Genomic DNA, 15,616 nt, shown 5'->3' on the forward strand with positions numbered 1-15,616 from the left:
GGCACCGGGGGCGCGCGCGGCGGGGGGGGGCTCGGCTGCGCCGGTCTGTCGTCAGGCAAATGCGTTACGATAAAATAATAATTAAAAAAAAAAAAGAAAGAATCAAACAAACACCACCACCACCACCACCACCCCCCCGCAACGTCGGCAATCAGGAAACGAGTGCTTCCAAAACCAGCGGTATTTCCACCGCACCCCCGATTACCAGGGATAAATGCCCCACGGAAGGTTTCTCATTCCTGGGGTGGTTATTCCGGGCAATACATAAACTGGTCCGCGATTTATAAGTGAAATGAGTCTCGAAGCACAGAACTCCCCCCTTGCCTCGCAGGTTCTGTTACCACTAACATGTATTTTTTTGGCGTGGTACCTGCCCGGTTTCTGCTCTCAAAATTAAGAGTTTCACCCATAATAGCACCCTCTGTGACACTGCAGGCTTCAGGAGAGCTACACCAGAGATGAATCATTCCTAGCCGCAATAACTGCGCTTGGCTGTACAGAATTAGTGAGCAATCCAGCAAAGTCCGTCTTTTAACAGCCGGAGCGGGCTACCAGCAGCGTCATCCCCTAACGCTACAGGGCACTTTCCAAGAGGATCCAGCCCGCAGCCATTCCACCCCTTCCCATTATTGAAAATATTTCAAGACTCTTCCAAGAGAGGTGAGGCCACAGCCTTGAACACCTTCCAAGGAGGAAATAGGAGGGAGTTCACCTCTCTGATTTTCCTAGCGCCGTGGAAGCCAGACTGCTCCAGACAGAGGCACTGCACGTTGCGGGGTGATGTCAGTTGGTGCTGCCGTCTTCCAGATAACTCATCTGATAGATATTCACTTCTCACATCTTCCTCCTCCTCACCGTCGTGATTTGATTTACTAGATGAGTTACAACCGCAGTAAACATTAAGGCAGGTCAGTCTTAAAGGCATTCATTAGATGTAACAGAACAAGACAAATCTTGGTCTAAAAAGGGGTGGACAACATATGAACTATTATTCTAGGCAGAGCTGGCAGGAGCTTATCATTTTCCATCCTGCATCCCTATATTCATCTGATTATGATTTTGCCAAATTTAAATCATCCAGGTGGAAAAAATTCTGTTCTGAGGGAATCTGCCTCATGCTGAGTATGTTTAAGGTTTCAGCAAAACTGGTTTAGCTGTTTCTGAGCATTGGGTTAGAGGAAAGCAGATTTTTTCACTGGAGTTTAGACATCCTTGCCTTGTGCTGAAAACCTGCGGTGCCCCACCACAAGGGAAGCTTCAGGAGATGAAAGTGCCCCGCAAGAAGTCGGCCAGGGGTTGCCTCTTTGGTTCTTCCCTTGCTCTTCCACTCAGAGCTGTGGTTCACAGTCAGGTAAAATAAAGATCCTAAACATCCGCAGAGAGACGTGGACACCTCAGGAATCTTTAGGCCACCCATGGGTCTGATTTGTCTCTCTGATGATTTGAAGAGCTTTTGTTTCTTGACACCGAATATTTGTGGGTATGAAACACGTGCTGCCATCAGCAAGTGCCCTTTTCCTATATGCTTTCACCAGCTCTGAGAAGAGGGGGGAAAAAAAGAAAAAAAAGGCTACAGAAAAGCTTTAATGGTGCTTTTGAGTCTTGTCAAGGATTTCCAAGCCAACACATGCCAGACGCTCAGGGGAGCACATTGGTAAGGTGCCTCCATTTCCTCTGGCCCCCAATATTGTTAACATCTCTTCTGGGACACCTTGACTTGCAAAGTGAGACATGCAAGATATATGGCTCTGTGGTAAAAGGAAGGAACACATGGTGCCGTATTATAAATGTAGCTTAATACCGCTTTCCTTCTGGACTGGGCTGTCCTAGTGATTATCATGATACTAGCTTCTCTAAACCAGAAGTGTGACATAATTCACCAGTGTTTTTTTCTGAATTGCAAAGAGGCATCCTATGAAACTATGTAGGCTTTAATGTTTTTTGGAATGCACTTTCCTAACCCTTCCTTGGTCTGAAGAGTTTCTTATCTGACCATTATGAGAATGTGGTGAACAATGCTATGAAAAACAAAGCAATATATTGTTCCTTACAGGCTCATATTTCCTATATATCTGCCACCACAAACCATGAGCTATTTTGGATCCTGCCTGTAAGTGCAACTGAAAGCTGCTTGGTTAATTATATTTATTTGGGGTGATGGCAACTGTAACATGTTAAAACTTCTCTGTATTCTTGTATGTTGGCTACACACATAAAGATTACACCCAAAAACACATATAATTCCCAGGGGCTAGATTGTCTCTCACATCTTGCACAATCATTTACGTAAGTGCAAATTGAATATAAAACGCTGCTAACACAGACTGTTGGCTACTGTACACCCACTCTGTGTTGATATAAATGACTATAACAAGATACCAGACAATGGAGAATCTGCCTGAACTACAGTGATGACAAAACTTTTTTTTTTTTTTTAACAGAGTAATCAGAATACAAAATATTGTACATTTCAAAGAGGACTTGTGCAGCAATATTTTTCTCTGTAACAGTTCCAATGGGTCCAAAGTACACACAGCTAAATTTGATGTCAGTAGGAATTAGGTATGAATAGGGAGTGTTACTTAGTTATTTTTGTTAATGTTTTCCAGAGCTTACACATTCAGTCTACATTTTTTAGCAAACTTTATCATTTTGGCATCAAAAAATCAATCCCTAGGTAGGTTTGTTTTATCTGGAGCTGATACGCACATGCAGTTGCTGTTAATAGTCAAATATAGAAGCTTACAATAACAATCTAGCTAACTATTAATGGCTGTTTAACAGTGGAGTTAGAAGGATAGATCTGAAATCTGTCCTCATCTGAATAATAGATTGCTAGACTCTCAGGTGCAGAAACTCTTCAAAGGCTTCATTTCCATGCGTAGGAGCCAAAATACATGGATAGAATTGGCACTAAAAGACTAGAGGAGGAATTGCCTTAGAGACAAATTCAGAACTTGAGTAATGGCTTTGGAGCCCATTGAAGCCGACGATTTTCATGGGCAAATCATGTATTTTTTCGTACCAGAATGATAGAATATGTCTTGATGGATCCACATGGAAATATCTCGTAAAGTACAACATTAAGTGGCAGAATCATTTTCCCTAAGGGAGATATCTCCCCCTCTTGCTCCTGCCCCTGAGCTGAGGTCTCCCTGTAATGGAAAGTGCATAGCCCAGAACTGACTGATGAAACACGGCAGCATCGGTCGCAGATGGTGCCCAGCCTCAAGTCTCTGAGTCCATAGGACCTTATTGTACCAACTCTACTCTGTTAGTTCACACCAGAGGTGGCAGGAGAATTACTGCCAGGTCTGACCACGCTACAGAGTTTACTGATAGCAGCAAAATCTCAGTGTCCAGAGTGCTAGCAGCACTTTCAGCTACACAAAGAATATTTGGCACCCACCGATGAGGACTTCTGCTTTGTGATGGGGCCTCAGGAGGATGCCACATCCTCTGGAAGTGCAGCTAAACTGCCCCACTCCAAGTGCCGAATCGGGAAGGACCGACTTCTGAATTGTTTAGGTCTGCTGACAGCTCTGGTGTGGCCCCTGATAACGCTGTCATGGAGCAGAGAGGAAACCCACATGATTTGGGAGATAAAGCAAAACCAGGAGACTTTCCCCAGTCAAAGTGGAGGGTAAGGGCTTCCATTCAATGTGTGGGATATAGAAGCAATTGACATCCAACCTGGAAAGTTATTTTATTTTTACTGTTCCGAAAGCATACATCATTTAATAAACAGAGCCTTGCTTCAGCTCTGTATTCACTGTTGGCTGTCTAAAATGATGTGAGCTCAAGCTGGCTCAGAGGAAGTTGTAGGTGAGCATCCTGAGTGGGTCTTTGCCATGTCTGGTTTCACTCACCCTCTCCAGCAATAATCACCTGTCAGGCAAGTCACTGTTCAAGTCCCTTCAGAGTCTGGAAATAAGGGGAATGCTTTTGCAAAGCTGCAGGCTTTCCCATGCTCTATGTGTTTATTTCATAGCCTTTTGGGTTTTTTTATTTTTCTTCCCTGGAGTCTGGTTGGGAAATTTGCCTTGGTTGAGCTATCGTGTTTCTACGCTTTGCTTCTCTGTGTCAGCAGTGCTGGTCATGGAAACCTGAAATGCTTGTGCAGCTGAGAGTACAGCTCTCCTGGCAGGCATGAAGTCAGGCTGATAGCAAGGTGCTTTGTACCAAATATAATTACTCCTGAATGGAAACTGGGACAACAATATATGCTGGGAAGGCAATATCCACACCACAACTTGTACTCATTATAATACTTTTGGTAAAAGCAAAACAAAAAAATAAATCATGCTTGACATGAAAACAAATATGCTGATATAAAATCTGTATATATCTGTAAAATCTGTATTCAAAACATTACAGTTCTTTCCTAATACATTAAGGATTGGGTTTGACTAACTTTCAGAACAGCTGCTCTTTCTCAATCCTTTCTTAGTTTGATCATCTCATAATCTTACCTCATCCCAGTACTGGGGCCTGAAATTGTAGGTGCAGACATAGGAGTTTTAATGTTGCAGAATCTAAACCGTAGCCCAGATGTTTCCTTGAAGTCAAACCATGACATCAGAGCCAAACCCGATGCAGATGCTAATCCAAATCTTGATCTCTAACCATACTTTGTTTATTTTTAAATGCTTGCTTTAAAATATTACAGCAAAATTACTATTAAGAGATGCAAATTGGTGTCTGAATGGTATCCTCAGCAGCTAGGCAGGTGATACAGAGCTGCTGAGAAGAGGCAGCTGGACTTCAACCCAGAGCTTAGTGCTGCATCCTTGCAGATGCCTGTACATGGTTCAGCTCAGCTGCTGAATTAGCAGAGTAATTCAGAGGCCGATCTGCAGTCCATGCTTCTGCACCTACATCTTGGAGCAGGCACATGCAGAAAATGCCTGGAGAAGGAGCACCGCATTGGGACTCCCCTTCCCCAGCACAGTCAGCAAATCCCCACCGTTCAAAGCATGTCTGCTTCCAGGGACTCCAAGGCAGCAACAAGCAGGGCAGTTTGCAGGGGTCATTCACACAGTGAGCAATGAGAAACGTTATGCATGTGGGTCACATGCCAATCCACGTGGTTCTTCACATCAAGGTACAGCCGAAGATATAATCGGCATATGAACAAAAATGGGATCTTTTAAATCTGTTCAGGCTCCCTGGGTACGTAGAACATCTGGAAAGGCGATTCAGAAAGCAGACTGCTCACCAGGACAGACTTCACAGACACTGTAGATCGTGGGGGAGACCCACTAATTACAGAATCATGATAGACCAAAACAATTCCTCGTATAATATTACCAACATGTACTAGAAATTCACTGGAGAAATATCTTCCTTTTAGAAGAACAGATTCTACACTGCCCTCTGCGTAGTTGTGTGTTTTAAATTTGTGTAATTTGACCTGAGGAAACATATGCACTTTCGGTAGTTTTCTTACAAAGGTAATGCAAATTAAAGTTTCAGCATAATTAACATAATATAACCAATTTAAACTAAAGGTGGAGGTAGCTCACATTTATTCTTTGAAGAACATCTGACAGCCTGGGAGGAACCGGGTGAACCCTGCCTGACTTCTGCCATTACATTACCTTCCAGGAGATTTGTTCTTGAAGAAAGGAGGTCTTCGACAGTCTCAGATGCACTGAAAATCTGACCATAATTAAAGGCAGGTTTAGTTGGACCATGATTACAGAATCAAGTCACCTTACCTTTAAAGATAAATAATCAATTTAATATTAGGATGTGCCTAAACCAAGCCCTCACTGCATCACTTCATTTCTGTGGATTCCCAAGCTGCTTTCCTATTGGTTTTGTCTCTTTCAAATTACATTACATTTCAGGTCAGGACTGAATCTATTGGGAGACATGACATTGCTTTTTATGTAACCTTCATAGCACCCACCCGACACCTGTAAAATATTAAACCGTAAGAACATATGTTGAAGTCAGTTAGCCAGGGTAAGTGTCTTCTATAGATAAATGGGTTTGTTTGGGAGAGAGCATCACAGCCTGTCAAAGCCCCTGTCTGTATCACCGAAGAGTAAATTCCTAAAGAGTCAGGATGCACTAGATAACCATAAAATCACAGAAAGTAGCAGAAAGAAGTCATGTTGGCCAGGTCTGCCACACAGCACGCATTCCTCAAAACCCTGCTGCAGTTACATCTGTTGCAACCAGATGCTCTTTCATCTTCTGCCTGTTGGCATTTTCGTTCCATGTTGCAGTTGCATTTTCCACAGTTTTCTTCATATTTAGTTCATGTATGGGCTTTGGACACATCAGTCTCCCTGCCTGTGAGTTTCACGACATGAATAGCTTCTTAGGAGTACACAGAGACCTATGGATAAAGCCCCAACAGGATTAGTCTTTCCATATCTGACTACACCCCAACTTAGACCCAGGGATGTGCTTTCTCCAGAGAATGCCTGAACCAAGGTCAAGGTCCTGCCAGCTTTGCCCCAGACAGGAGCACAAATGAGACATGAACAGTGCTTCTGCCTGCTTTTGGGACATGCAGAGCAACAACTCCAACGGCACCAACTGGGCCTTTCTGCTGGGCCACAAGTAGGTGGCTCCAGCCCCTCTTCATATGCAGGCAATGGCACTGATGACTTTGTGCTCACACTTCTCTCCGCTGGGTGAGAGCATCATAACCTGTGTGCTCCTGGAAAACACTACGCGCTGAGACCTGGAACGCCCAGGTCAAACCCAGACCAAACCCAGGGGCAAGGCTGGGGATGGTGCAGTATTGTTATGACATTTTCTTTCTGCTGAGCCCGTCATTACTTATGCTGCTCTCTTGTCCCACACTAACCTAGTTCCGCTCGTTCCTGCAGGTTTACGCTTAAAATGTTAGTTAATAGTTATTATGTCATCTTACTCCCTAAGCATTGGTTAGCAAACTCTATGCTGTCAGCTCTTTGTAGTTTTTCTCATCAGCCAGTTCTTCTAAGCACATAGCTACAGTTGGCTCTTCTTCTCTGAACTTCCTCCAGCTTGTCTTCCTGGTAACGAGGTGCAGAGAACTGTGCTCACCTTTTCCAGATGCTATTGCGTGTCAGTTCCAAGAAGAGAGGCTCACTTGCTCTTTCCCTGTGGTGCATCTCCACAAGAGCCCCAAATCGCATCGACGTTTTTAACCGTCGCATCACCTAGCAAATCAAATGCAAATTCAGAGATCCTCCTTGCCAGGCGCAGCCGTCAGCACATCTTTTCCACCCTAAGAAAAAAGGAAGACGGCGGACCTCGCCTTTCTGACAAACATTGCCTTTTTTGTAGGGAGCTCAGACTGTTTTCTAACTCTTTGCACTAATCAGGTAAATTGGCTTATTTATGACAGGGAGAGGAACGATAGGAAGTACTAACTAACCCCGTACTAGTGGTCAGAGTAAAGCAAAAACAAAGCCAGTTTCCAGTTCTCTGCGCTGAGGCTGATTTTCCATTGTCGTTCCACATTATCTTCCCATTTAAGTCTGCCCATGCAATTCTGTTGTGCATCCTGTAATTCTGTTTTAGTAGGTTTAAAACAAACAAAAGGAAGTACTTTTTCACACAGCGCATAATTAAATTGTGGAATTTGTTGCCATGGGAAGCGCTGGATGCCAAAAGTACAAATGGGCTCAGAAAAGGAGAAGACAAATTAATGGAGGATAGGTACATTGATGAATATTAAACATAGTAGCTTGCTTGCTCACAGCGTTTGGCTCAGGAAGCCTTTACACTGCTGTTTGATGAAGGCAGGAAAGGATTTCTCTATCTGTGCCTGTTTCTCACACAGTTCCCCTCAGTAGCCTCTTCTGGTCACTGGCAGAAAGAAGACATTGGAGTTAATGGTCTGTCTTAGTAGAGCAGCTCTAATGTGTCTGTGCTAAGAAGAGACACAGACATCAATAGGTGCCTGTAAGTTTAAAAAAAATTAATCTTTAGGCTGAAAATTGACTCTGACACTTCTGAATTCCTCTTTGGACATTTTTATCAGATCTGATCCAGCTGACATTAATACATGAGTTTACAGCAAGGTGTACAACTGAAACGGGATATTTTAAGGCTTCGGGATGGCTAGGTTTGTTGGCCCAGCCAAAAGTTTGATTTTGCAGATATTACAGGTTAGATCAACCTCATTGGGGACTGATGGCAAGAGGAAACCTGTTATCTGTGCTGTGAAAGTGGTATCTGCTCTTGGAGCTCTCTCCCCTCCCTGAACAAACGCTCCCACTGGCCAACGTGGTGCCATCTCTTCTTGTTGACTTTGCTGTGTAATTCCTGGTTTATCAGTCTCTCCTCAGACTTCTCAATTTGTCTTGACTGAAGAGCAAAACGAGCAGAGCCGCACATGCACATGCAGCGTCAGAAAGGAGAGGACGGCAGGCTGACGAGGAAGGAGAGGACGGCAGGGAGGGGAGCAAGCCCTGGCCCCACAGCCACCACTCTCACCTGGGCAGGGAGCCTCACCCCACAGGCTACACCAGTTGCACCGGTCCGGGAGAGAGAGAGGGAAAACTGGCCCATAATTCTGATAGCATCATAAGTTGCCTTCGTTTCTCGTTCTGTGTTTGTCTGCAAAACATGTAGTCTGATTTCATCTGTATTGCTTTGTCATTGAGGTTTCCCACTTCTGCATTAGCTCAGACCATGTGCTAACTGCCTTAGTTACTGCAGACAAATTCACTCAGGCAAAGTAATGAGCAAAGTAATAATCAAGTGATTTATTTCTATGGTGGGGAAAGCTGTATATGTTTATCTACATTATGTTGTTAAAATGCACACGGTTAAAAGCCAGAAAACAGTCTGTTTGTTGGCTAAGGGCCTGCCTCACCGGGAAGGTAATGGCAATGCCAGACGATCGAATTCAGAGGCTCCTTTTTGTCTTTGTCACCAGAAGGCCCAAAGTACAGGATGTTTCCTTGGATTTTGAGGAATTTTTCAGGTTATTTGGTTGCAGGAGGGAGAAGGTCAGACTGCACAATCTGACCGAATTAGCCATCTGCTACTCTAGCTCCATCACGCAGTACTTTAACTTTGGCATCTCAATGTTATTAACTCAAATTTCCTAAATGTTGCTGCAGCTCCTTGTCTTGTATGATGGTAGACTCTATGGAAGGAAAGCTTACATTCAAGTCCAGTGTTAGGACCAGCACTGGTTCTCTTTTTTTGTCTGAGTGCTACTGGGATGGAGAACATGAACTCCCAGCAAGGGATGCAGCAGTGACTACAGTAGCACTGCGCTGCCAGAGAGGGGAGGGATAAGACCATGGTCCAGCAACTCCGTACTGGAAACTGAGGACCTGGACACCTACCTTTGCCATGGCATGCTGCTGCTGGAGCTCAGGTCACCGCATCCATGCCTGTCTGTGCCTGTCCACCTGCTCCCTGACTGGTCTTTTAGGCTAAATTCTTCTACAGGTATGATCCACATAGTGCCCTGTTCAGTATATCTTGGCAGAGAACGCTTGGAATGACCATAATTTAAATATTAATTATGACACAAAAGCAGTGATCCAAACGTTCAAGCCATAGTCCTGAAAGGAGCTATCAAAGGCCACCTTATTAGCCCGATTTTACTAACAGGGTAAGATGCCCCCATGAAAAATGAAGATCTAGCTTTTTTCTGTCAGTCAGTTATTAACATACCAGTCCTCAGTTTTTCCAGTGCCAATTATTCTTGTCTCTACAGACTGGGGTGCACTACTCATGATGCAGAATATTCCTTAGAAATAATGGGTTAAAATAAACAGCCTACCGAAGACCAAAGGCAAAGAGCTAGTCCTGGACACCAGATAATCAGGGAATAACTAACACAGATAATCAGCAAATCATTCAAACGAATTGATTTGGCTCTGGCTGGCGTCCCTGTTTCTGCCTGAAAGCTTCAGTGAAATCCAAATAAGTGGCAGTTATCTTACTGTCTCTTCCTGTTATCTGACTCTAATGACAGCAGGGGAGAGAGGGGGAAACCATGTCTTTGAACAGGATCATGGCCTTTCATTTAAAGTAAATGCTACATCAAAATGGAAACTGCCTGAAGAATGAGTCTGCCTTGGCTTAGTCCTGAGCAGATTAAGTAATGTATTAAAACCAGACAATATCAGATTCTTGCAATGGCTTCAGCACCTTCACTACAAATGCACACACACAGAGAATCAGAAAGTGCTATTTATAATGACCTGACGGTGGCTAAGAGTACAGTGTGAGGTAGCTGTGAAGAGTCAAAATTCAGCCAAGGCATCTGTATTTTATGTTTCAATAAATGTCTTTAACATTAAAAAAACACAATAGGAAAATTCAAAGTGAGTGATGCTTATCCCAGATTCATTTATGCACTTGTAGCATCCAAGTTAAAATCATTACCTCCTTAGGTTCCCATGTAGTTGATGGAGAGAAACAAGCAGGGCACCTAGCAATGCATCACCCTCTGAAGTTCCTGTCTCTCTCCCCTGACTTTGCAGAGAACAGGGCATGACAGGGTTCTCACTTAAGTAGCTCTATTTAGGTGCCTGAACAATCATAGGTAGGGTGAATGCAGGCCATGCTTTTCTTTGGGAGGAAAAACTGGAGCCAAAAGGTGGCTTGAGCACAAGATTACAATCTCCACCTAAGCTTCACCTGGATTTCTGACCTCCATCAACATCAACCACTGCTGCTAAAGAGGTGGTGTGGGCTCAAAGCCCATCTGCTGCCACACCGAGCTCCAGCTGGGTTTGAGATTGGGCCCTTCAGCACACAAAATGCAAGTGGAAATAATTGCAGCTCCATGAATATGACAAGGTACAAACCATGATGGTATAGGAAGAGGTACGCGGGCTGTGCTTTGACAGCAGCTTCTGTTGGCAGGGCAGGTAGGCAGCAGTGGTAGTCAGCCCTGAAAGCACGGCAGCATGAATTGCCAGCACCCATGTGTTAGCACCCTTCTCGCTTTCAGAGTGGGTACTCACTTCTGACTGGATTTCTGTGGCTCTTCACACAGCAGGAATGCCACAGAGATGAGGAATTACTCTGTAATATTTGGATCCTGGCAGTGCAAGATCTGTACTTACCCTTGGAGCAAGCAGCAAAGAGCTCGGGGGGCAGATCATCAGGAGTGTCCGCACAAGAACAACAAAGCATCAAAAATATGGTGGGCACAAAGTGTTTTATAGCTCTTCTGACAGAGAAAGCTGCGCCAGTAACAATGCCATAGGGAAACCAGCCATCAATTTAAGTTACAAAGAATTTCAGTGCTTTTCGCTCTGGGCACCAAGCTGATTTGCCGTGTTAAAAACTGAACATAACAGACACGCTGGGTTGGCATCTATGTTGCAGCCCAGCAACCAGCAGCTTGACATCTCTGGTACACTGTACTACTTGGGACGTGCTGCTCACTTCCTCTGTAGGCTGCCATCTAGCTAACCCTTCTTTCCCCAAGCTGCAAAACCATGGAAGAAATAATCACAATTAGCTCTAATAATACAAAGATCCTGCAGCAAAGTGCATTTCCTTAAAAAACCCAACTTATCAAACATTCAGTCTTCAGTCTTTCTAAAGTACTCCCTCTTTCCTCTCATTACTGGTCCAAACACCAAAGCCACAATGACAAGTTACAAACCTGTAATGTTGTGGCAAATTAGAACTAGAAACCAAAGATTAATATTAAACTAAAAATATACTGTGAGCATTCTGACAGAATTACTTTTGTACTGGATAGTTCCCACGTTGTCAAAGCTCAGGACTGTACTCTTAATAGGTTTGACGACACTACTTTAGGTGCTTTTCCAAGGTCTCTAACATTTGCTGTATTCCTCCACATTTTCAAAAGATCTACCCAGATGGATGGATGGTTGGTATTAAAGGATGGAGAGATATATATCATAAAAACAATACAATTACAAAAGATTAAATAAGTTCCAAGTACTCTCATTTTTGCAAGGTCCAAATTAACTTCCTTAATAATTACTCTTTCTAATACTTAAAGACCCCTAAAAGTCAGATTTTATTGTAGATCCAACATCTTTTTCAACATACTATTCTGAATAATTTAATGACAAATCTGAGAAATGACAGGACGAAACTCCATTGCATAATACATTTATACTTAGTGCTTTTGCTTTGTTTTACTTCTATAACTTTAAAAATGTTTTGATCCTGTTTTATTGGAAGGAAAACAAACTGAAAGTGAGGCTTCAACCTAAACCGTTTTTCACAGCAGTAGGTATAAACTCTGGAAAATAAAATGCAGTCTAAAAATGTTCAGGGACTATTAAACATAATGGAAAGAAAGCACCTATCACTTAACTGAATTTTCGCTGCTAAAGCAGTTTTATGTTTGCTATTCACAGGTACTAACATTTATGATAGTAACCTTTATAAAGTCAATTTAATTATCTTTATCTTATTACAAATAATAAATTTAGTTGTCCTACAATGAAAATCAATTGTCAACATAAGCTATGGTTAACATCTAATAAAACAGCCCTCTGTAAATTCATGATTAATAAGATTGGCTTCTATATTAACTAACAGACATCATAAAATTTCCTTCCTTGCATTAATCTGTATATTCAAGGTTCATCCTGCTGGACTGAATTTCCTAAAATAAACTGTTAGAGTGACTGAGCAAAATTTTGGCACCTATCATTATTATAACCATTTGGATATATATCTATAGCTGAATGGTTTTGAAATTAATGTCATATTTTAATTAAGTCATAGAAGATGGTGGCTATAACAAATGATAAGTGATTCACTTTGTTTCCTTTAGCTTCTGAACATAATGATAATGCTGTTTATGTTTTGGTTCGGGTGTTAGGGGAAGCTAATTGAAATGTGAAAAACCAATTTCCCAAAACAGTCTTTACATATGACAGGGGTTACTTAAGCTCTTCTGTGTCCAAAAAAAAATTGGAATTTACTCCCTCAGAAACATGTTGACAAGTTTCTACTACCAAAGTGGGAGTAATGGTGCTCAGGTTCAGCATGAAGTTACGGTCTGGAAGACAGGAGATATCTGTGCCATCCTTTGGAGGTTTAAAAGGTTCCTCTCCTGTGATACATACTATGCCTAAGGACACTGGCATGATCCAGTGGCCACTACAATCAGTGCTAGCTTAACTGCCATTGGGTCTAGTCTTTTAACAGCAGAACAATAACACCATACCCATTCTGAAAGATTACGAAGTCATTTTACAAAGCAGGGGAAGCAGGTATGCTTGAAGTACCCATGAAAGAACATACAGAATTAGGGATGAGAACAACTTCCAGGCTTGCCTAGACAAACCCTTCTAAATGTCATGAAATCTTTTGGCCATGGAGACCAAAGAGGGCCTTAGATTTTGGGGGGGTTTTAAGCATCATTATCAATTCACTATGTACTTTGGAAAACAGAGAATCTGATCCTTCACCTTATTACTTTAGTATAAATCAAGCGACTGTAGCAGAATTAGCCCCGTGACTGGACTTGTGCAGAAGGAAAATGGTCCTCTGAGTAGAAGCATTCATTATTACTACTTGAACAGCTAGGGAAGAGGACAAATATCTTACCATGTATTTAATCTGTTTTGTTTAATATTTGTCATAAATGCTAATAGAGCATATTTTCTTTCCTGCTAATTGTTATTTTTCACTTTGCAAAACTTTTGCGTTAATTAGGCTAAAAAAAAAGAAATATATTTTTTAAAAATTTACTTCTGCCAATGAAAATACAATTCCTTATCACATGAAAAAAATCTTCACATAGTAGCTTTAGTGCTCTGGACATTGTCAGAATAAAATTATAGTCAAAACTATGTATATGTTATCAACAACTGTAGATGATTACATCTGGAAAGATCTGGAAAAAATCTAATGTACTTTTATGTCATATTTCTGTTTATTTCATTCTTGCATTTTGGTCATTTTTAATAAAGAAAATGCACTAGTCGAGTTCAAAGTTTTAGCCATAGTGCCTCATTCTTTGAATTACAATGTTTAGGTTATGAACAGACCAAGAGTCACAAAAGCATTTCAAGTGTAACTAAGGAAGTCAAGGGAACATTTATATAGGTTTAATATTTTGGAGAAAAGGGAACAATCCAGTTAGTCTCCATTATTTTACAAAATCTAATTTTGTGCCACCTGAAAACTGACAGTCTTCTCATAAAGTTTTAGAAATCTGGAAATATGGAACAATTTTCAGACCTCATATAAAAATGGTAGCTTGCTTCTAACGTCTTCCCTGCCGAGAGACTGCTGGACCAAGCATTTGCTCCTTTTTATCTGTCTAAAGAGCATTTGTGTAGCTATAATGTGCCCTCTTCTTGGCAGCTAGAGTCTTTAGTAGGGAACCAAAAATAATTTTAGAAGTATTCTGAAAACAGGGATTTAAACATTCACTTTGCTGCACTGCATTCATACTTTTAACATTTTCAAGATTGAGCATAGCAATGCTGCTGCAGATTGAGTTTGTGTTCAACCTACGAGAACGGCCTACTTTGCTAGGTGGTCTACATCTCACCTATAATACTGTGTCACATAAAGTCTACTAATGCAAAGCCTAGCATGATTTATTGTTATTTAACTTTACAAAGTAACTGTGTGGGTGGGCGTGCAGTTTATAGACCATTGCCCTCTATCACAAAAAGTAGTTTCTAACAGGGAAAGAAAAAATAGTAGTCAAATGGTTGTAAACACTCGTTTAAAAAGTATATATTTACCAACTATATATTTTAAAATTTATTTATTTTTTCCTGTTTTTAATGCTCTGAAACATTAGAACTCTTTTCTTTTTTCTCTTCAATCTCTTTTTGATGGCAAAGGAATGTTAAACTTTAATTTTATTTTTCCAGTTCCTTCTAGCTTTATTTTTTCTTTTACCACCCCAGAGTTACAGGCTTCCTTGTTTCCTCTACCCATTTAACAGATGATCGCAATGGTGACTGACACCTAACAGAAAAAGGAGAGGCAGAGCCTAGCAACTATGCACCTTCTCCTCACTCCTCTCTAGCCCCACACAATTGCTTCTGATACCCAAAATAAAACCAGCCATCAATAGCAGCCAGTCAGCTTAGTCTTCTTTCCTCTCTTGAAATAAACATTGCATCCTCCAACAACTCTGATGCAGCAAGTGCCACAGCTCCCTGATTTCCAGGAGGAAGCAGGAAGTTTCCTTTCCTCCATTTCCTCCTAACTGCTCATTTTTCACTTGAAAAGCAAGCTGGTGGCTCTGATTATCTGTGCTTCCTGTGGCCCTCTTATCACTCTCTCTGCATTCCTCCTTTACATCATTTAAACTAGTATTTTTCCTCATTTCATTTCCCCACATCGCATTCATCCTACCTGGGTTTTTCATGAAATCAAGAGCTGTCCCACTTGGCCACTAATCCAGAATCCCAAAAAATTCATCAGGTTAATTAGAACATGGCCATACACTGCAGCCCCAGTCGCCACAACTCTCCCTCATGCTCAGCTGCACTAATTCAGTCAGAGTATGACCTTGCTGTTTGTTCTCTGGAAATGGCTTCCTGCTCTTCTTATAAAGGATTCCTTATAACAAGGCAAATTCAAACCAACATGTAATTGAGCCTGGACCATGCCATTTCTTCCCTTTGGGTTAGACCTGTGAATCCAGTTATGATGTACAAGAAATAAATCTTGT

Source organism: Accipiter gentilis, chromosome 9, assembly GCF_929443795.1.
Source record: "Accipiter gentilis chromosome 9, bAccGen1.1, whole genome shotgun sequence".
Taxonomy (NCBI): Eukaryota; Metazoa; Chordata; class Aves; order Accipitriformes; family Accipitridae; genus Astur; species Astur gentilis.